Source organism: Zea mays, chromosome 3, assembly GCF_902167145.1.
Source record: "Zea mays cultivar B73 chromosome 3, Zm-B73-REFERENCE-NAM-5.0, whole genome shotgun sequence".
NCBI lineage: Eukaryota > Viridiplantae > Streptophyta > Magnoliopsida > Poales > Poaceae > Zea > Zea mays.
Window position 1 is genome coordinate 181,796,414 of NC_050098.1, and position 21,927 is coordinate 181,818,340.

General features: G+C 55.2%; 1 pseudogene; it reads right to left on the bottom strand.

The window, feature by feature from the left end:
- Positions 1-4,736: 4,736 nt before the first annotated feature.
- On the bottom strand, positions 4,737-5,956 carry LOC118476729 (uncharacterized; annotated as a pseudogene).
- Between the last annotated feature and the right edge of the window lie 15,971 nt (positions 5,957-21,927).

Genomic DNA, 21,927 nt, shown 5'->3' on the forward strand with positions numbered 1-21,927 from the left:
GCTCCAAAGACGTTCCTAAGGGAATGCAGAGCTTACAGCGAAAAGTCAACGCTGATTCCGCCAAAAGTAAAGGCGAAGAAGCTCCAAAGTCGTTCCTAAGGGAATGCAGAGCTGAGGTGTGATTTTTTTTAAGAAAATAATGGCTATGAATATGGCTTCGGATACGTGTTTGGCCATTCATTTGCACATCACATTACATCATCGCATTTGCATTCATAAACATTCATCTAGGCATATGTAGGATAATCATCTTCATCGCATAAAATGGTTGCTTCGGCAAGAAAAGAAAAAAGAAAGGGAAAAAAAAGAGCTTCGTGCACAAAGAAGAAGGGAAAATGTTGTTTTCTATGAAGGAAGAGCTTCGGGAAAAAGGAAAATGTTGTTTTCTATGCTTCGTTGCGTACGAAAAGAAGGGAAGGTGTTTTTTCGCCTTCGGCTCAAAAAAGGAAATTTCGTCCACATCAAAGCATTTCTCATACATCAGTGAAAGGTTAAGGATATATTACAAGGTATGAACAGCATACATTAAAAACAAGTTTTTGTTTACATTTACAAAAGTTATCTCAAAAGTTTTTCAAGTACTGTCTGCAGTCTACTATCTAAATCTCCAAGGAGCTTCGGCTTCGGCGTTATTTTTGATCATCAGCTTCGGCTTCGTCGTCCTACATGAATAAGATCGTTGTAAGTCAAAATCGAGCTTACAAGAAAAGGTAAACACAAGGTATGGTTTCTTACTGGTTCAAGGTGGCTACGAGCTTCGTCTCCTGCCTTTTCTCGCCCACCTTTTGTCCATATCATTTTTATGAATCTATTCGAGATACTTCGGGCAAGATCAGGAATGTCGTCCAGGATTGATGGCGACAAAGTGAAATTTGGCCTATTCACAATCCTTCCATGCTCGCAGCCAGCCTTCAGGAAAGCCGCAGCAGTGCCTCGAGAAGCCACCCAGGCACAGAAGTCACCATGCCCAGCTATGACTTCGTCGAGCTCGTCAATCTCCCCCTCAATATGTTCGAAGGTTTTTGGCAGATCTTCAGCTGAGGGGGTAAATTTTCCACTACTGGCTCCAACCGAGTAAAAAATCTTTCTTAGTCGTTGAATGCACTTGTTGCTAAATTCCAGGCATTTTTCTTGAAGATTTGTCAGTAGTTTTCTCAAATCCGAATTTTGCTGAGCTTCGGCTTCAAGTTTTGCATTGAGATCTTGTTTTTCCCGTTCGAACTGCTCAGACTGGCGGAGAAGCTTTGTGTTCAGTTCTGATATTTTTGCTTCAGCTTCCGCCAGTAAACCTTCGGCTGCCTGGAGCTCAAAGTTCTTTTTCTCAAAAGCATCTGATTGCTCCTTTATTTTGTTTTCCAAATTTCCAATTATAACTTCATGCTTTTTATCTTCAAGATCTTGCTGCATTTGCAGGGCTTTGCTCAATAGCATGCTCTACATAAACACAACCTTCGTCAGACATGTTTTTATTAGAAGCAATAAAAGTTAAGGGACAAGTCATTCACCTTGAAGTTGGAGTAAAATAAACTACCAACGACATGTTGTCGTCGGTAGCGGCTGATGTCTGTTTCTAGTTTCGGGAATCCAATACTCTTGGACAGAGTACTGATAACTTTGGCCCCTGTTTGGTCCCGAATACACTCTAATTTCTCGTCATCAACGCCTCCGAAGAGGAGTGCCCCAGGTTTGTATCCACAGGATTGGGCATACTCTTTAAGCTCTTCTATTTCAGCTTTCGTTAGATGTTCTCCAACTAAGTTTTGGAACGCGAAGGCTTCGTTTTCTGAAGCTTCATCAGCAATTTCTTTTCCTTTCTTTGACGCTGCGGTCACAGTCTCTTCGGCAGCAGTGGCAGCTTCTTCTGCAGCCATGTCTAGCAGCATTTGGTCAATATGTTCAATTGTGCTCTCTAAATTCAAATCTTCAGCTGAGGTAACTTCGGCGGCTGCGGCCTCCGAAGGTGCAATTTCAATATCTGCCCCCTCTGCAGCTGCTCGTGTTTTTTGGGCCGAAGCTCTTGGCGGCGTTTTGTCAATTACCTCTGTCACGGTAATGATTCTTTGTTTCCTTGCCTTGATTGTTTTCTTCGATTTCTCGGGCTCCTTGTCCTTCTGAAAAAACTTTGTCAGTTGAGGACCCAGTGGACTTAGCTTCGCAGGTAAGGATTCAGTCATTACCTTCAGAATTTCTTCAACAACAGCAGCAGAAGGTGATGCGGGAGTTTCTTCTGCTTCGGATATTTGTTGCTTCGGAGAAGAAGCTTTCCTTTTCTTCGGAATTTTCTTCGTTACTGGCTCTTTTTCACCTTCATCTAAGGCTTCAGTTACCCTTTTCCTTTTTTGGCCTCCGGCACCTTTGTTCAGATTTTCGTAGTCTGGGTATTCGAAACCCAAGGCGTCCAACACTCGATTTAGCCTTCGTTTCGGACGAGTGCCGAAGGCTGCGGTCATCAATTGATCTTCTTTTTTGGAATAATTGCCAAGTATTTCATTACACATTGCTTCAATCGTATCTAGCCACTCTTGGCAAGGTGCTTTAAAGTACTTTTTAAACTTGAAATAGTAAGGTAAACGTACGAGTTCACCTTCTTTCTTTTCCCCCTGTAGCTTCGGCATTTCCCATTCTTTCAAACTGGGAAAAACTTTGAATGCTAAAAACTCTTGAACCAGGTCCCTTGTGCTGATATGCTCTGCAATAATTCTGAATTCACTCATTGCTTGTTGTGTTGGACCTTCGGGTGTCATATTGCAGCGAGGTCGTGTTTCTCCGAAGATTAATTCCAGCGGGCTTTGTACAAGCTTTTCCTTGTCGTCATCAACCTTGACATAGAACCACTCTGATTTCCAGCCTGCTGCCCACTTGCTTCGGTAGCTAATTACAGGGAACTTTGTAGTTTTCCGATATGCAAAGTTATAGCAACCAAAATTATCGTGCAATCCATCTTTTCTAGCCTTTGTTTGATAATGTAGCTCGTGAACCCGGCAGAAGCTGTCTGCAAATGGTTCCACTGCTTGGCTTCGGAGTGCCCAGATATAAACAATAAGCCTAACGATAGCGTTAGGGGTCAGCTGATGAAAATAGATACCGAACCTTTTCAGTACCTCTCCTATAATCCCATGTAGGGGGAACCTTAATCCAGCCTTTAGAAAACTTTTAAAAATAACAATCTCATCCTTCTCTGGCTTCGGGGTAGTCTCTTCTCCACCGAAGCGCAACAGCTTCTTCTGATTTTCAGTGAAAAAGCCCGATTTTACCATCTTGGATAGATCAGTCTTCGAAACAGTAGATTTTCCGAAGTCCAAGTGGCTCGGCTTGCTTGGCATGGCAATGCGGTAATCATCTTCGGAATCAGTTTCCTCAATATCTTCTTCCTCTCCTTCAGCGATTGCTTGTTCTGTATCATCATGAGGGATCTTTCCCGAAGTCACTAGACACGATCGTTGCATGGCTTCGGAGATGGGGAGAGTCTCCGAAGCTTCAGTTTCTTCTCCCTCGCGCTCAACCCTGGCGGTAGAGCGGACTCTGGCCATTCAATTATGAACTTGTGAAACTTTAAAATTTTCTTCCTCCGAAGCAGGTTTCAAACTGCAGCTTCGTTCGGTTCTAACAGACAAGCTTCGGTGATGGTTAAAAATTTTGGCAGGAAAACAGTGCAAATAGCAATGAATGCTGTGGTAACTTCACACCTACTCGTCTGTTTATATAGTGCTGCAGGTAAGAAGGCGAAGCGCTAGAGTTTTTACACCAGGCGCACACCCGCTTGCGCTCGCTGCGCAGTGGACCGCAGGGACAAACAGTAAACTCTGCAAGGTGGGACCGCTACGTGCTGAGAAATTAAATCGTTTCTCGGCAACGAGCTCAGGGAAGGTGTTTTTTGGACCTTCGGCTCCCCGAAGCTTAAGAGACTTTTTTCACGGATCAAGCTCGTTACGAAAAACGATCTAGCACCGCGAAAGGGGCTACTGTTGGGTCTATGCTTCGTCGCCGAAGGTCTTCAAGGGAGAAGCTCAAAAGATACAAAGGTTGACACAGCGCCGAAGCTGTGAAGCAGGAAAGCTTCGGCATGTTCGCAGAAAAGGGAACCGACTTAAAGATGAAAAGGCCATTTAGACCTCGATAGAATGCTATGGAATTATCACCAAATGTAAAGGGCATGTATGTAATTTTGTATGGGTCGTACCCCGTGCCTATAAATAGGTGAACAGTACCCCCGTACTGTTCACGGGGACTTGGCATTTGCTTTTGCGTCACACCTGTATTTTCATCTCCTTCTAAGCCGAAGCATTTGAGAACAAGTCCCCAACATAAAGGGTCCTCGATCAACAAGCCTACATCGACAAGGTCCTTAATCGACTCAGACGGAGACACTACACCGAGACTCCTTTCTCGTGCAAGTCACCCGCCCGGTCTCAGCTTAATCATTTCAAACCCAAAGTTTGGTACCTGGCAGAGGTACATCTTTTCCGATGTTGAACCTATCAAGGCCTTTGATAGATCCATCATCAAGTTTTATTTTCGAAAACATCCCACCCACTTTTGCCACATCATATTTTGTAAAAACAAAACATTTTGTTTTTCTAAAGCAAGGCTAAGCATCAAAATCTTTTGTAAAACGGGTGATCAAGGAAGGTAATCAAATTCAAGGAAGGTAATGCAGGAATTGTTTTATCAATCAACTCCTATCACCTAATGCATCAAGCAAGTGAGAAAGATTTTAAAAACAACAAGGAGGGTGGCAAATGCACCGGGGCTTGCCTGAGTAACACTAGGTTAGTGTTGTTAGTCGATGAGCACTTGACGACCATCTTCAGGTTTGTCCATCAGCATCGCCTTGCGAAGAAGCCCATGCTTGGGGTCGACTTGGCTCGTCTTCCGCATCACGCGATTAATTAACGTACCTGAATGAAATGCATTATGCACATGAATGCATATAGACGAAAATATTACGAACCTAAATAGTGCTACGCCGACAAGAATTAAATACTTAGTGACGAAGCGTCGTACTATTTTATACGAAAACACTAGCTATCGATGTATGACTAAGCTTAATAATCACAGTTTTCTAGATTAAACGAACCTAACGCAAACATCACGAACAACAGATCATACACTTTAAACATGATTAGCCTAAATACAACTTATCAGCTACTTAATTAATTGAATTCTAAACTTATCTCTTGCTTTATAAATTATACTACATCTTTATAAGTGATTAAAATATTTTATTAACACACATGCCTACTCATATTCTACTCGGTACACTAATTTAACTACTTGATCGGAATAGCGAGATAACTCGCTATAACTGAACCTGGCTCGATAATCGCAAGAACTACGAAGTCGACGAGAGTTTCGTGACTTACGCAATTTATCGAGCACCTAATGAGCATCGCACTAGCAATTTATTTATTCATCGATTGAACTATTCTGAATAATTCATCAGCTTACCGCTTCATCAGCTGACACGAATCCGCGAGATCGGTAGCGATTTTCCGATCCAGGCAATTTGTAGAGCGCTTAGGGAATATCGCGCTACTAGCTTCATCTTCACTTGATTCTTGGGATTTCTTGCTGACGCGCGGAACGACGACGACTTTCAGCTGAAGTCGGGAGCGAGCTGGTGAGGTGGGGTTTGAGCAGAGGATGACGTGTTTGACGACTCAACGGCAAACGACGCGACGACGAGCTGATCAAACAAAAACTCCACGACGCCGACTGACACACGGGTTAGAGAACGGCGGCTAGCGAAATCCGAGTTGGCAAGCGCACGACAGGGAGCTTCGCAATTTGACGGAACCGTGGCCGAGCGATTTTTATGGCGTGGACTGGGGACAGACTGCGGTCGGGTGAACTCTATGGTGCGGACTGCCTTACGGCCACGACAGCTGTCGTGACAAAAGGAGCACAGGGAGATGCTCACAAGCTCCACGCGGGAACCAGGGACACGACAGAAAACTCAGCGCGCAGCAAGGAACTCGACGGCGACGCGTGAGCAAGGAGACACGCGCGCGCAGGAAAATCCACGGCGCGGCGGTCAGGGAGCTCGACACGCGCAAAGCTTCGATCTGCGACACGAGCAAGGAAATAGGTGCGCGACGCAGGAGGCTGAAGCATCACCGGCCATGGGAGAGGAAGCTCCGTGAGCTGGGGCAGAGGACACGGATCGGCGAGGTCGCGGTATGGGCGAGCAGCAGCACGACGGCGCGAGCACAGGAGTTGGGCGCCGAGCAGCCGAACGCCATGGGAGAGGGAAATCCAAGCTGGGAAGGTCCAGGGCGCAGGGAAAGAAGAGCGCCATGGGAGAACCGAGCGAGCTGGAGAGAGCCGCGGCTTGCGACGGCGAGCAGAGCGTGCGCCATGGCGAACAGAAACCGGGGCGCCGCAGTTGCCAGGGAGTCTCACAACAGGGAGATGGACACCGCTGCAGCAGCCAGCGAAGGACCCCGAGCCCTGGCCACACGCGTAGGAGAGGCAGGGCGCGACGCCGACGGGAGCAAGCAGGGAGCGACGATTGAGGGAAAGAGAGAGGGAGAAATCAAGAACAGGGAAATGGAGCCAAGCTGGGGCTTCGACGGCTGGACGCGCAGGACTCCACGCTTGGGGAAAATGGAACCTGGGCGTAGGGAACAAGGGGATGAAAGGGATATGGGAAACCACGGCGCCATGGAAGCTCCAAAACCGGGAGCAGGAAGCTGACGCTCCATAGGAGAGCTCGGCCAGCGCAGGCTACTGGGCATGGGAGGACGCGCTGGCGAGTTGAAGAGGGCGCGGTCTGAGCGCCGGGCGCCGGGCGGAGTACGTGAGGCAGGAGGAGCTCGAGCGCGAGACATGGAAGGGATTCGACGAGCTAGAGGCCGAGCGGCTTAGCACCAGAGAGCCGGGCGGTAATGGCTGTGCCAAGAAGAAGGAAGTGCGACCAGGGGAATAGGCCGCCACTGAAGGAAAAATCTGCTCACTGCGCGTGAAGGGATAAGGAGAGAGAAGGCGCTAGAAGCAAATCAGCAGCGGGGGCGGCTGGGGATAGAGCCGATTGAGATTTTTATTTTTAGATTTTTTCTATTTTCTTCTTTTTAATTTCTTTAAAGAATTTCGTAGATATTTTTGAGCCAAGATTTTTAGATCGAGGCGAGACGTAATCAGAATAAATTAGAATGATGTGAACAACAATATTTCGGACTGTATTCCATTGGATCCGATGAATATTTCTAGTGGCAGATGAATTCTTACCCTTTATTTATATTTGAAGATTTGAATCCGGCCGAGAAACGACAACCCGGATTGAACTGATTTCAACTTCAATATTGTAATCAGCTTTGGTTTACTTAGAAGCCAGACAAAAATTTATCTGGTAAGGAATAGATTAAATTATCAAGGTTCGAGTTTTAGCTTGATGTTTCCGGATGAAGCTAAACGATATCATGTTAAACTAGGAAACGGCTCAGTTTATAATTCTACGCCTGGTTTTTCTTAGATTCTGAGTATGGTCCGATTTAATTTTGCATTAAAACTTTTGTCGCCGAGTTCTAATAAATCTTGTTTCGGACAAAATCATAGAGTGAGTCGAGCTTCCGAACTCGTATTCGCGTGAGCGATGAATTTTAAATAATCACCGGAGGCATCGATTTTCGGAACGACTACCTTCGGAACATCACGAAAATTTAGGACAGGCCCGGATGGATAAAAATAAAATGATGTCGCATTCGCGACAAACGTACAGATGCGATATAAAAATCGCAATAGACGAAAATAATTAAAATTTAGCGTCTGTTTATCCACTGATATTACGTGCTTAAATCCGTACTCGTTGTCGAGCGGAATATAAACACCTGGGGTGTTACAGCCCTCCCCCCTTAAAAGAATCTCGTCCCGAGATTCGGAGCGAAAGACTTTCAAGAGTAGAGAAGCATGTAACCCACGTCCATATCAGCGAATCATAAGGCTGTTCTGAGCGAAGACAAGTGTCTCAGGATGAGGTTTCTCTAGTGGACATAACATGTATCGCCTTAGGCTAATTCAGAAATGTCCACCAATAGAAACAATATCTGCCAGAGGAACACATAAGGTTCCATGTGTGCAGTTTGCTTTTTCTGATGACACTGTACTACCTGAGTCTATTGGGCGAACGATAGATATGCGATTTTATCCAAACAGAATCAAATGCAACCTCTTGGGTAAAACACACAGAAAGAGGTTTACCAACAAGTGGTTACGGCACGTTCATAGCACATGAGACGAATGTGGATGTCGAATACTGTCGCGGTTAACATGTGGCTAACCCGAGAGTTCAAGTCCACGAAAGATGGTATAGATTCGAGAGAATCACCAGCGGAGGGATCTGTAGATATGGACTTCACAACCTGTCCATTGTATCCAGCACTAGTCACGGCTCGACTTGATCGCACATGCTGGAAGAGCACACGTGAGGCGATCGAGGCACGATTAGAGCGATGATTAGGTGGTTATTGGTTGGCTTAACTTAACTTTGGTGAGTACTTTCTTTAGAGGGGGTTAGACCAAAGTGAGTTTAGGCAAATCGATAAAACGATCTCTAAACTCAACCTTTGTTTCAAACGCAGTTACAAGTTAGTCAAAACCAACTTGTTGAACTACATTTGACATTGAGCAGGTCCTCTCAGTACCATCAGTAAGCCAAGGGTTGAGAGTTCACATTTGCTAACAGGAGATTATGCACTTGGGTAGAAATCCATTTGGTGAGATTGTTCATCTGTTTCTTCATGCGAGACGCATTATCCACTTGGTTAGGGAATACATGGATTAAATAAGAAAGCGAATGAACAAACTCCTACATCTCAGTAGCAGGGAAAATCAATCTCCATTTCAAGAGCTAATCAGTTGTCCCTCGACACTAAAAAGCTCCAAGGCTTCACCTTTACACAAAGGACGTAAAGGGAACGAGTATGAGTAGTCACTACCAAGATCAAAAGAAATAAGACCACACATGAAAGTGGTATTGCCCTTTCGATCCAACAGAGATGATAGATGTTGCTTGATCACTTCGACAAACAACACCAAAATTGTTTCAAGGAAGAGATCTACGAAAGATAATATATTAGTGTAGTTCCACAATGGATCATGACTAGAGACCTCGATACCAGCATGCGCCAAGCAGCATAACCTTGCGTGTACATTCACAAGGGGCTCTCAGTTTCGCTGCGGCACCATAAGTCATTACCCATGACACCATTACCGAACTGGCACCAATAAAGAATCTCATGTAGCAGAAATAGATTGTGCCAAGATAACCCATTGATATAGTCTCATAATGGATCACAACTACTAATTGTGATACCAGCATGTGCCGAGCAGCACAACCGTGTGTCGATCGTCCACAGAAGGCCCTCGGTTTCATCGCGGCACCATCGATTTTAGTCACAACACCATTACTAGATGTAACCAATAAGAAATCTCGCGCGACACCAATAGATTGAGCAAGGGTGACAATATGCAAAGAGATACTCCACCAGTAAAGATGGTTACAAGCAGAGAACCAAATAGATCATGGCCCGATGAAATGAACAAGGCATGGCCATAACCTAAACTTGTTGAAAGGAGTACTGTCGGGGACCATAATTAGGGGTACCCTCAAGACGCCTAATTCTCAGCTGGTAACCCCCATCAGCATAAAGCTGCAAAGGCCTGATGGGTACGATTAAGTCAGGGATCAGTCCACACGAGTGACTCGATCACGCTTCACCCGGGCCTAGCCTCGGCCAAGGGCAGCCGACCTCGAGAGACTTCCGTCTCGCCCGAGGCCCCCTTTTTATGGCGGACACATCACCGGCTCGCCCGAGGCCTTGGCTTCGCTCAGAAGCAACCTTGACTAAATCGCCACACCGACTGACCAAATTGCAGGGGCATTTAACGCAAAGGTGGCCTGACACCTTTATCCTGACACGCGCCCCCGGCAGAGCCGAAGTGACCGCCGTCACTCCACCGCTCCACTGGCCAGTCTGACAGAAGGACAGCGCCGCCTGCGCCACTCCGACTGCAGTGCCACTCGACAGAGTGAGTCTGACAGGCAGTCAGGCCTTGCCAAAGGCGCCACGGCGAACTCCGCTCCGCCCGACCCCAGGGCTCGGACTCGGGCTAAGACCCGGAAGACGGCGAACTCCACTCCGCCCGACCCCAGGGCTCGGACTCGGGCTAAGACCCGGAAGACGGCGAACTCCGCTCCGCCCGACCCCAGGGCTCGGACTCGGGCTAAGACCCGGAAGACGGCGAACTCCGCTCCGCCCGACCCCAGGGCTCGGACTCGGGCTAAGACCCGGAAGACGGCGAACTCCGCTCCGCCCGACCCCAGGGCTCGGACTCGGGCTAAGACCCGGAAGACGGCGAACTCCGCTCCGCCCGACCCCAGGGCTCGGACTCGGGCTGAGACCCGGAAGACGACGAAACTCCGCCTCGCCCGACCCCAGGGCTCGGACTCCGCCCTGGCCTCGGCCGAACGACTTCCGCCTCGCCCGACCCCATGGCTCGGGCTCGGCCACGGCAACGGAAGGCAGACTCAACCTCGGCTTCGGAGGAACCCCCACGTCGCCCTGCCTAGGGCACAGACCGCCACGTCAACAGGAAGCGCCATCATCATCCTACCCCGAATCGACTCGGGTCACGGAGAACAAGACCGGCGTCCCATCCGGCCAGCTCTGCCGGAGGGGCAATGATGGCGCTCCACAAGCTCTATGACGACGGCGGCCCCCAGCTCTCTTACGGAAGCAGGACGACGTCAGCAGGGACTCGACCGCTCCGACAGCTGTCCCTCCGCCAGGCTCCGCCGCACCTCCGACAGCCACGACATCACGCCAGCAGGGTGCCCAGATCTCTCCGGCTGCCACATTGGCATGTACCTAGGGCGCTAGCTCTCCCTCCGCTAGGCACGTAGCACTCTGCTACACCCCCCATTGTACACCTGGATCCTCTCCTTACGACTATAAAAGGGAGGACCAGGGCCTTCTTAGAGAAGGTTGGCCGCGCGGGACCGAGGACGGGACAGGCGCTCTCTTGGGGCCGCTCGCTTCCCTCACCCGCGTGGACGCTTGTAACCCCCCTACTGCAAGCGCACCTGACCTGGGCGCGGGACGAACACGAAGGCCGCGGGACTTCCACCTCTCTCACGCTCGACTCCGGCCACCTCGCCTCTCCCCCCTTCGCGCTCGCCCACGCGCTCGACCCATCTGGGCTGGGGCACGCAGCACACTCACTCGTAGGCTTAGAGACCCCCCTGTCTCGAAACGCCGACAGTTGGCGCGCCGGGTAGGGGCCTGCTGCGTGCTGACGAACAGCTCCCCGTCAAGCTCCAGATGGGCAGTCTCCAGCAACCTCTCCGGCCCGGGACGGTGCTTCGTTTCGGGACTCTTGAGTTCATGTCCTTCGACGGCAGCTACGACATGATACTTCTTCCACCGCCGCGCGACTACGACAATGGCGGCCGACAACCCGCCCGCCGGCGGCGGAATCGACGACGTCTTCCCCGCGTGGTGGAAGGGCAACATTCGGGCTCGCTCCGTTCTCTCCCCCACCAACGGAGGAGGAGGCGGGGCCGTCAAGGCCAGGTGGGAGGCCGCGCTTCGTCGGCCGTCGAGCGAATCGACGCCCCCGACGCCCCGACGGAAGGCACGCCGGACGTCGACCTCGCGTTCAAGACGGAGGCAAGCGCCGTCCCCCCGCGGCACGCTGACCCCGAGCAAGAAGACGACGCCGGCGCGCTCGCGGAAAGCCTGCAGGACGTCGCCCTCGAACCAGAGATGACGGTGCAACCAGTCCCCGATGTGACTACGTCGCTCCTCGTCGACCAAAAGGTACCGACTAACTCCCATCTTGCGTCATTTCGACTCGGCCTCAACCCGCCAAACGACCTCGTTTTGGTGGGCGCCCTCATTGAGGCGAGTGCAACCCCACTGAGGTTCCGTATGCGGTCGCCTTGGGGCCGACTGACGGACGTCTCGACCTACGGGCCCTCTGGGTCCGAGGAAGATGACGATCCCAGCATCGGTTGGGATTTCTCCGGACTTGGCAACCCCAGTGCCATGCGGGACTTCATGACCGCATGTGACTACTGCCTATCCGACTGTTCCGATGGAAGCCGCAGCCTTGGCGACGAGAGCTGCGGCCCAAGCCGCGAATGTTTCCACATCGAGCTAGGGGATCCCTCCGAAGGCAACCATCTTGGCATGCCGGAGGACGGTGATCTCCCTAGGCCGGTGCCTCGCGCCGACATCCCACGGGAGCTAGCTGTGGTCCCCGCTCCGGCGGGGGGTTACGACCCACAACTCGAGCAAGTCCGCGAGGCGCAGGCCAGGCTCAACGAGGGAACAGGAGCGCTTGAGCCGATCCGTCGGGACGTCGGACAAGCATGGGTGGGCCAACCCCTGGCCGGAGAAATACGTCACCTGCCCCAAGGTCTCCAGCACCGCGTCGCCAACGATGTCAGGATCAGGCCGCCGCCCGCATCCAGCGGGGTTGGTCAGAACCTGGCAACTGCAGCAATGCTCATCCGCGCGATGCCGGAGCCGTCAACCACCGAGGGTCGGCGAATCCAGGGAGAACTCAAGAATCTCCTGGAAGGCGCTGCGGCCCGGCGGGCCGAGAGCACTGCCTCCCGAAGGCAAGGATATCCCTCGGAACCTCATGCCGCGACTTCCCGATTCATGCGAGAAGCCTCGGTCTACACCGGGCGCACGCGCAACACCGCGCCTGCGGCCCCGGGCCACCTCGGCAACGAGCACCGTCGACGCGACCGTCGGGCTCTCCTCGACGAAAGGGTGCGCCGAGGCTACCACCCCAGGCGTGGGGGGCGCTACGACAGCGGGGAGGATCGGAGTCCCTCGCCCGAACCACCCGGTCCGCAGGCCTTCAGTCGGGCCATCCGACGGGCGCCATTCCCGACCCGGTTCCGACTCCCGACTACTATCACGAAGTACTCGGGGGAAACGAGACCGGAACTGTGGCTCGCGGACTACCGCCTCGCCTGCCAACTGGGTGGAACGGACGACGACAACCTCATCATCCGTAACCTCCCCCTGTTCCTCTCCGACACTGCTCGCGCCTGGTTGGAGCACCTGCCTCCGGGGCAGATCTCCAACTGGGACGACTTGGTCCAAGCCTTCGCTGGCAATTTACAGGGCACATACGTGCGCCCCGGGAATTCCTGGGACCTTCGAAGCTGCCGGCAACAGCCGGGGGAGTCGCTCCGGGACTACATCCGGCGATTCTCGAAGCAGCGCACCGAGCTGCCCAACATCACCGACTCGGATGTCATCGGCGCGTTCCTCGCCGGCACCACTTGCCGCGACCTGGTGAGCAAGCTGGGTCGCAAAACCCCCACCAGGGCGAGCGAGCTGATGGACATCGCCACCAAGTTCGCCTCTGGCCAGGAGGCGGTCGAGGCTATCTTCCGAAAGGACAAGCAGCCCCAGGGCCGCCCATCGGAAGAAGCTCCCGAGGCGTCTGCTCCGCGCGGCGCCAAGAAGAAAGGCAAGAAGAAGTCGCAATCGAAACGCGACGCCGCTGACGTGGACCTTGTCGCCGCCGCCGAGTATAAGAACCCTCGGAAGCCCCCCGGAGGTGCAAACCTCTTCGACAAGATGCTCAAGGAGCCGTGCCCCTACCATCAGGGGCCCGTCAAGCACACCCTCGAGGAGTGCGTTATGCTTCGGCGTCACTTCCACAGGGCCGGGCCACCCGCCGAGGGTGGCAGGGCCCGCGACGACGACAAGAACGAAGATCACCTAGCAGGAGAGTTCCCCGAGGTCCGCGACTGCTTCATGATCTATGGAGGGCATGCGGCGAATACCTCGGCTCGGCACCGCAAGCAAGAACGCCGGGAGGTTTGCTCGGTGAAGGTGGCGGCGCCAGTCTACCTAGACTGGTCCGACAAGCCCATCACTTTCGACCAGGCCGACCACCCCGACCATGTGCCGAGCCCGGGGAAATACCCGCTCGTCGTCGACCCTGTTGTCGGCGATGTCAGGCTCACCAAGGTCCTGATGGATGGGGGCAGCTGCCTCAACATCTTCTACGCCGAGACCCTCAAGCTCCTACGCGTCGATCTGTCCTCCGTCCGAGCAGGCGCTGCGCCCTTCCACGGGATCATCCCTGGGAAGCGCGTCCAGCCCCTCGGGCGACTCGACCTCCCCGTCTGCTTCGGGACACCCTCCAACTTCCGAAGGGAGACCCTGACGTTCGAAGTGGTCGGGTTCCGAGGAACCTACCACGCCGTGCTAGGGAGGCCATGCTACGCGAAGTTCATGGCCGTCCCCAACTACACCTACCTGAAGCTCAAGATGCCGGGCCCCAACGGGGTCATCACCGTCGGCCCCACGTACAAACACGCGTTTGAATGCGACGTGGAGTGCGTGGAGTACGCCGAGGCCCTCGCCGAGTCCGAGGCCCTCATCGCCGACCTGGAGAACCTCTCCAAGGAGGTGCCAGACGTGAAGCGCCACGCCGGCAACTTCGAGCCAGCGGAGACGGTCAAGGCCGTCCCTCTCGACCCCAGTGGCGACACCACCAAGCAGGTCCGGATCGGTTCCGGGCTCGACCCCAAATAGGAAGCAGTGCTCGTCGACTTTCTCCGCGCAAACGCCGACGTCTTTGCGTGGAGTCCCTCGGACATGCCCGGCATACCGAGGGATGTCGCCGAGCACTCGCTGGATATTCGGGCCGGAGCCCGACCCGTCAGGCAGCCTCTGCGCCGATTCGACGAGGAGAAGCGCAGAGTGATTGGCGAAGAGATCCACAAGCTAATGGCAGCAGGGTTCATCAAAGAGGTATTCCATCCCGAGTGGCTTGCCAACCCTGTGCTTGTGAGGAAGAAAGGGGGGAAATGGCGGATGTGTGTAGACTACACTGGTCTCAACAAAGCATGTCCGAAGGTTCCCTACCCTCTGCCTCGCATCGACCAAATCGTGGATTCCACCGCTGGGTGCGAAACCCTGTCCTTCCTCGATGCCTACTCAGGGTATCACCAGATCAGGATGAAAGAGTCCGACCAGCTCGCGACTTCTTTCATCACGCCGTTCGGCATGTACTGCTATGTCACCATGCCGTTCGGTTTGAGGAATGCGGGCGCGACGTACCAGCGGTGCATGAACCATGTGTTCGGCGAACACATCGGTCGCACAGTCGAGGCCTACGTCGATGACATCGTAGTCAAGACAAGGAAGGCTTCCGACCTCCTCTCCGACCTTGAAGTGACATTCCGGTGTCTCAAGGCGAAGGGAGTCAAGCTTAATCCTGAGAAGTGTGTCTTCGGGGTGCCCCGAGGCATGCTCCTAGGGTTCATCGTCTCCGAGCGAGGCATCGAAGCCAACCCGGAGAAGATCGCGGCCATCACCAGCATGGGACCCATCAAGGACTTAAAAGGGGTACAGAGGGTCATGGGATGCCTCGCGGCCCTGAGCCGCTTCATCTCACGCCTCGGCGAAAGAGGTCTGCCTCTGTACCGCCTCTTAAGGAAGGCCGAGTGTTTCGCTTGGACCCCTGAGGCCGAGGAAGCCCTCGGCAACCTGAAGGCGCTCCTTACAAAGGCGCCTGTCTTGGTGCCCCCGGCGGACGCAGAAGCCCTCTTGGTCTACGTCGCCGCGACCACTCAGGTGGTTAGCGCCGCGATTGTGGTCGAAAGGCAAGAGGAAGGGCATGCATTGCCCGTTCAGAGGCCGGTCTACTTCATCAGCGAAGTGCTGTCCGAGACTAAGATCCGCTACCCACAAGTTCAAAAGCTGCTGTATGCTGTGATCCTGACAAGGCGGAAGCTGCGACACTACTTCGAGTCTCATCCGGTAACTGTGGTGTCATCCTTCCCCCTGGGGGAGATCATCCAGTGCCGAGAGGCCTCGGGCAGGATCGCAAAGTGGGCGGTGGAAATCATGGGCGAAACGATCTCGTTCGCCCCTCGGAAGGCCATCAAGTCCCAGGTGTTGGCGGATTTCGTGGCCGAATGGGTCGACACCCAGCTGCCAACGACTCCGATCCAACCGGAGCTCTGGACCATGTTTTTCGACGGGTCGCTGATGAAGACGGGGGCCGGCGCGGGCCTGCTCTTCATCTCGCCCCTCGGAAAGCACTTACGCTACGTGCTACGCCTCCATTTCCCGGCGTCCAACAATGTGGCCGAGTACGAAGCTCTGGTCAACGGATTGCGGATCGCCATCGAGCTAGGGGTCAGACGCCTCGACGCCCGCGGTGATTCGCAGCTCGTCATCGACCAAGTCATGAAGAACTCCCACTGCCGCGACCCGAAGATGGAGGCCTACTGCGACGAGGTTCGGCGCCTGGAAGACAAGTTCTTCGGGCTCGAGCTCAACCACATCGCTCGGCGCTACAACGAAACCGCAGACGAGCTGGCTAAGATAGCCTCGGGGCGAACGACAGTCCCCCCGGACGTCTTCTCCCGGGATCTGCATCAACCCTCCGTCAAGCTCGACGACGCGCCCGAGCCCGAGGTACCCTCGGCTCAGCCCGAGGTACCCTCGGCTCAGCCCGAGGTACCCTCGGCCCCCGAGGGCGGGGCACTGAACGTCGAGGAAGGGCAGAGCGGGGCCACGCCAGATCAAGATTGGCAGGCCCCGTACCTGCAATATCTCCGTCGAGGAGAGCTACCCCTCGACCAAGTCGAGGCTCGGCGGGTAGCGCGACGCGCCAAGTCATTCGTCTTGCTGGGCGACGAAGAGGAGCTCTACCATCGCAGCCCCTCGGGCATCCTCCAGCGATGCATCTCCATCGCCGAAGGACGGGAACTGCTCCAAGAAATACACTCGGGGGCTTGCGGCCACCACGCAGCGCCCCGAGCCCTTGTCGGAAATGCTTTCCGGCAAGGCTTCTACTGGCCAACGGCGGTGGCTGACGCCACTAGAATTGTCCGCACCTGCGAAGGGTGCCAATTCTATGCGAAGCGGACGCACCTGCCCGCTCAGGCTCTGCAGACAATACCCATCACCTGGCCCTTCGCTGTATGGGGTCTGGACCTCGTCGGTCCCTTGTAGAAGGCGCCCGGGGGCTACACGCACCTGCTGGTCGCCATCGACAAATTCTCCAAGTGGATCCAGGTCCGACCTCTGAACAGCATCAGGTCCGAGCAGGCGGTGGCGTTCTTCACCAACATCATCCATCGCTTCGGGGTCCCGAACTCCACCATCACCGACAACGGCACCCAGTTCACCGGCAAAAAATTCTTGGATTTTTGCGAGGATCACCATATCCGGGTGGACTGGGCCGCCGTGGCTCATCCCATGTCGAATGGGCAAGTAGAGCGTGCCAACGGCATGATTCTACAAGGGCTCAAGCCTCGGATCTACAACGACCTCAACAAATTCGGCAAGCGATGGATGAAGGAACTCCCCTCGGTGGTCTGGAGCCTAAGGACGACGCCGAGTCGTGCCACGGGCTTCACGCCGTTTTTCCTGGTCTACGGGGCTGAAGCTATCTTGCCCACTGACCTGGAATACGGCTCCCCGAGGGCGAGGGCCTACACCGAACAAAGCAACCAAGCTAGCCGAGAGGAATCGCTGGACCAGCTGGAGGAAGCTCGGGACAGGGCCTTACTACACTCGGCGTGGTACCAACAGTCCCTGCGACGCTACCACGCCCGAGGGGTCCGGTCCCGAGAACTCCAGGTGGGCGATCTGGTGCTTCGGCTGCGGCAAGACGCCCGAGGGAGGCACAAGCTCACGCCCCCTGGGAAGGGCCATTCGTCATCGCCAAAGTTCTGAAGCCTGGAACATACAAGCTGGCCAACAATCAAGGCGAAATCTACGGCAACGCTTGGAACATCAAACAGCTACGTCGATTCTACCCTTAAGATGTTTTCAAGTCGTTCATATACCTCGCACCTACGCAAAGTTTAGTCGTCAAGGAAGGGTCGGCCTAGCCTCGACAAAGCCCGACCCTCCCTCGGGGGCTAAAAGGGGGGAGACCCCCTCTGCGTCGAATTTTTCCTCGAAAAAGGATCTCTTTTTAGCAGGATTTCTTTCGTGCTTCTTGACTACTTCGGAAAGCGGATCCTGGAAACGACGGAGTACACGTAAGCAGCCAAGGCTGACCGAGCCGAGGGACTCCTACGCCTCCGGGATACGGATACCTCACTCATCACCTTCTGCGATAAGTAACTTGCGCTCGGATAAAGCGACTCCGTGGACCGAACAAGTCTTCACGTTCGGAAGCTCTCCTGCCGAAGCAGTCCTTCAAGCTTTCTCGACTAAGTCGGGGACAGGGCCTCATGGACGGGTGAAAGTACGCGTAAGCGGCAAGGCCGACCGAGCCGAGGGATTCCCACGCCTCTGGGATGCGGATACCTCACTCGTCCCTTCCGCGAAAAGCAACTCTCGCTCACGCAAACATCCCTGTTACTGACAGAGTCCAGATGCTCGAAACAAGAGGAAAAAAGGCGCAGCTTCGCAAGCGTGGCGAGGGTGTGTTTTTTCTGGCCTCGGTGGCCGCAGAAAGCACACGCTACAAGATGATCTGATCCTGCAGGCTCGGGTCTTCACGCTGAAGGGAGCCGTAGCACCCTCGGCATCGACGACGTCTTCAGCAAAGCCCGACCCAGCCTCGGGCGGCGACGCGGCCCAGGGACTCCTCCGGGAATCCGGCCCGAGCTGGCGGCTCGACCGGTTACCCCTGGGGCCTCGGTCAACCGGCTTCCAAGGGCGCCAGCCCGACCCGAGGCCTCGACTGATCGACTTTGGCGTCGGCTCCGCTGACGGACAACACGACTAGGCTCCGGCCAACCAGGTTCCCATTCTCGAGCCAACTCCGCCTCTGTTCATACTGATATCGCTACCCCTGGCCTCGGTCCACCGAAGGGCGGCCGAGGGGTCTCTTTAACTAAGCTAGAGGAGCCCCAGACAACAAGGCCGAACGGGCCGAGGGATTCCTACGCCTCCGGGATACGGATACCTCACCCGTCACCTTGACACGGGGCGACTCATGCTTGGTAAAGCGGTTCAGATAATCAACAGGCGAGACTTAGTGCTCGAAAATGAGGAAAAAACATGGCTCCGTGCCGAAATTACATACATGTTCAGGCCCCGACAGCCGCAATAAACAAAAAACACTGGCATTCGAAGTGCCATTACGAACGGAACTCCGGTTCCCCCTCCGCAGGCACGAATGACCCCACTCCGAGGGGGAAGGCCTGCGGAGCAACTGAAGGCCGACGAATGGTGCGCCGTCACCTGCTCCAGCAGCGGCGACGACGACGCCTTCTGCTCCGAGGGACCAAGCAGCGGCAACGCCGACCTCAGGCTAGATGCCGCTGCCAGGAGGCCCCCGCCCATGCCAAAACTCGTAAGGCAAGGACGGGCAGAAGGCCGTAGAGTTGGAGGTCAGCCCGTGGCCGGCCCCGGCTATCTCGCCGGCAGCAGAACCTCTTCAAGCTGCCGTGGCGGATGCCGGCACCGCGAGCGGCTCCGAAGCCACTCGCGCCTGAAAGCCAGGCACGCTGCAGCTGCCAGCGCCACGGACGACGGCCGCCTTTCCCTCCGATCACTGAGTGAAGGAGCGGGCCGCCGCCCACGCGGGGGCCGACCTCAACTCGGCGCACTCCCCTCCCCAGCCCTGGCGATGGAAATCCTTGAGGCTGAGGGAGGGGAAGAGGCCGCAGCCCGGCTCGCTTTCCCCCACCATCAAGCCAGAGGTCGCCATCTCAGGTGACCGCCGGCGGAGGGGAGCAGCCGGGCAGCATGATGAAAATCCTTGAAGCCGAACGATGGCTGAGAGGTACCAACTCCCATGGAGTTGCGTTCCTCCAACGAGGAGGCGGAAAGGCGGCGGATACCCCCCATCCGGGGGCTTGGAAGATGGGAAGACACGACGCTTAAGGGAGGAAGAAGACATGGTTGCCTTCCGAAAGGAGTCTCCCTCCTTTTAAAGGCAACTCTCCCTACGTGCGCCCCCAGGCGCCACGGGCTGAGTCTTCTCCAACACGCTCCAAGGCCCTCCCCTGCGACTCGGGGGCTGGGTCCCGCATGTCATGCAAGCCGGCTCAGGGCAGAAGAAGCCAAACCGCCGCGCGTGGTGCGCACGACCGTCCAGCGGTTACAAGCGACCCCCCATTTTCGCCCAGACCAACGGGCAGAAGGGGCAGGCAGCCATGCAGGCGGCATGCAACCGCGCCAGATGAGCGCGCTTCTCCGACTTCTGACACGCCAGCTTGGGAACCCAGACCCACGCGTCGAGCAACCGGCGCGCCAGTTGCTGCATGCAAGCAACCGCACCGCCACTTGTGCCACCATCGCGCCTCTTCGGTTGCGGAGCTAATGCCGCGACTCGAGGCGACCCAACAGCGCCAGCCTGGCGCGTCGGTCAAAGCGACCGAAAGTGGGCCGGCAGTAATAGCGGTGGCAGGCGGGCGGGCGCAGCGGTCACGTCGTCAGCCAGGCTCACGTCCCATCCTGGGACAGCAAGAGAGCCTCCTCTCACGGCGTGGAGACGGTGCACCCGTGACCTGTTCCTCGAACGGATCGCACGCGCGCGACGGCCGCCCCGCCAACCACTCGCCCCGTCGCATTTACTCCGCGGCGGGACAGGCGGCGTCTCTGACGGGAGGAGCGCGCGACGCTTCACCTTCGCCATAATAACCGCGTCAGAAAAGGTACGCCACGTCATTCGATTTCGTATCCTTTCCCTTTTTCCTCTTTCTCTATCTCTTGCAACAGGGACCGGGAAAGGGGGATACCCCGAAAAGGACCCTTCTCCGCGAAGGAACCGGGCTCCGAGCCCCCCACTACTGATCAGGGGTTCGAAGGCTGGCCCTCCGAAGGGTTCAACAGTCGCCTCAGATCGCGTGGGCCCGACACCCACTACTGGTCAGGGGTTCGAAGGCCGGCCCTCCGAAGGGTTCCATGGCCGCCTCAGGCTACTCGGGCTCCGTGCCCATTACTGATCAGGGGTTCGAAGGCTGGCCCCCGAAGGGTTCACAGTCGCCTCAGACACCGAGCGAGGGATGACCAGGGGTACGTTCGATACATAACCGAGGCTCGGGCTGCGCTCCCGAGGTACCCTAGGACATTTCCGAGACCAGCGGGAACGATCTTGTAACGGAATCCCATCGGAGGGAGGCATCGAGCCCTCGGACCTCGTCGCCAGGGGACCGGGTCCGGCAAATCACCCGCAGGTACTTTTGGGCGTGCCTCTGGGCCCCTAGCCGACCCCCAACGAACGGGGTACGGACGTCCACTCGGATTACCCGCTTGCAGCTCACCGGAGACACCATGTTCGGTGCCCATCGAGGGTAACGTGGCGCACTCCCCCCCTCCTCCTTGCGGAAAGGCGACGTAGGGGCGTATGTAAAAAGTCGAGTCTGTCCCTGATCGTCCTCTCGCCCTGTGCAGAGGCTCGGGGGCTGCTCTCGCAAAAACCGGCTCCGGCCAAATCGTTGACAGCGTCAACATACCAGCCCGAGAGCTTGGGCCCCGACCGTGCACCCGGGCTACGGCCAGTTCGCATGAGGGAACGACCAGACCAGCCGAAGCGTTACGCAAGGTATTAAGACCTCGAAGGAGTGTAACCACTCCTCCGAGGCCTCGGGGGCTACACCCGGCGGGTGCGCTCGCGCGCACCCACCGGAACGAAATGCAACCGAGAAAGGCTGGTCCCCTTGCAAAAAAGTGCGACAAAAGCCTCCAAGCGAGTGCTAACACTCCCTTCGAGGCTCGGGGGCTACTGTCGGGGACCATAATTAGGGGTACCCTCAAGATGCCTAATTCTCAGCTGGTAACCCCCATCAGCATAAAGCTGCAAAGGCCTGATGGGTACGATTAAGTCAGGGATCAGTCCACACGAGTGACTCGATCACGCTTCACCCGGGCCTAGCCTCGGCCAAGGGCAGCCGACCTCGAGAGACTTCCGTCTCGCCCGAGGCCCCCTTTTTATGGCGGACACATCACCGGCTCGCCCGAGGCCTTGGCTTCG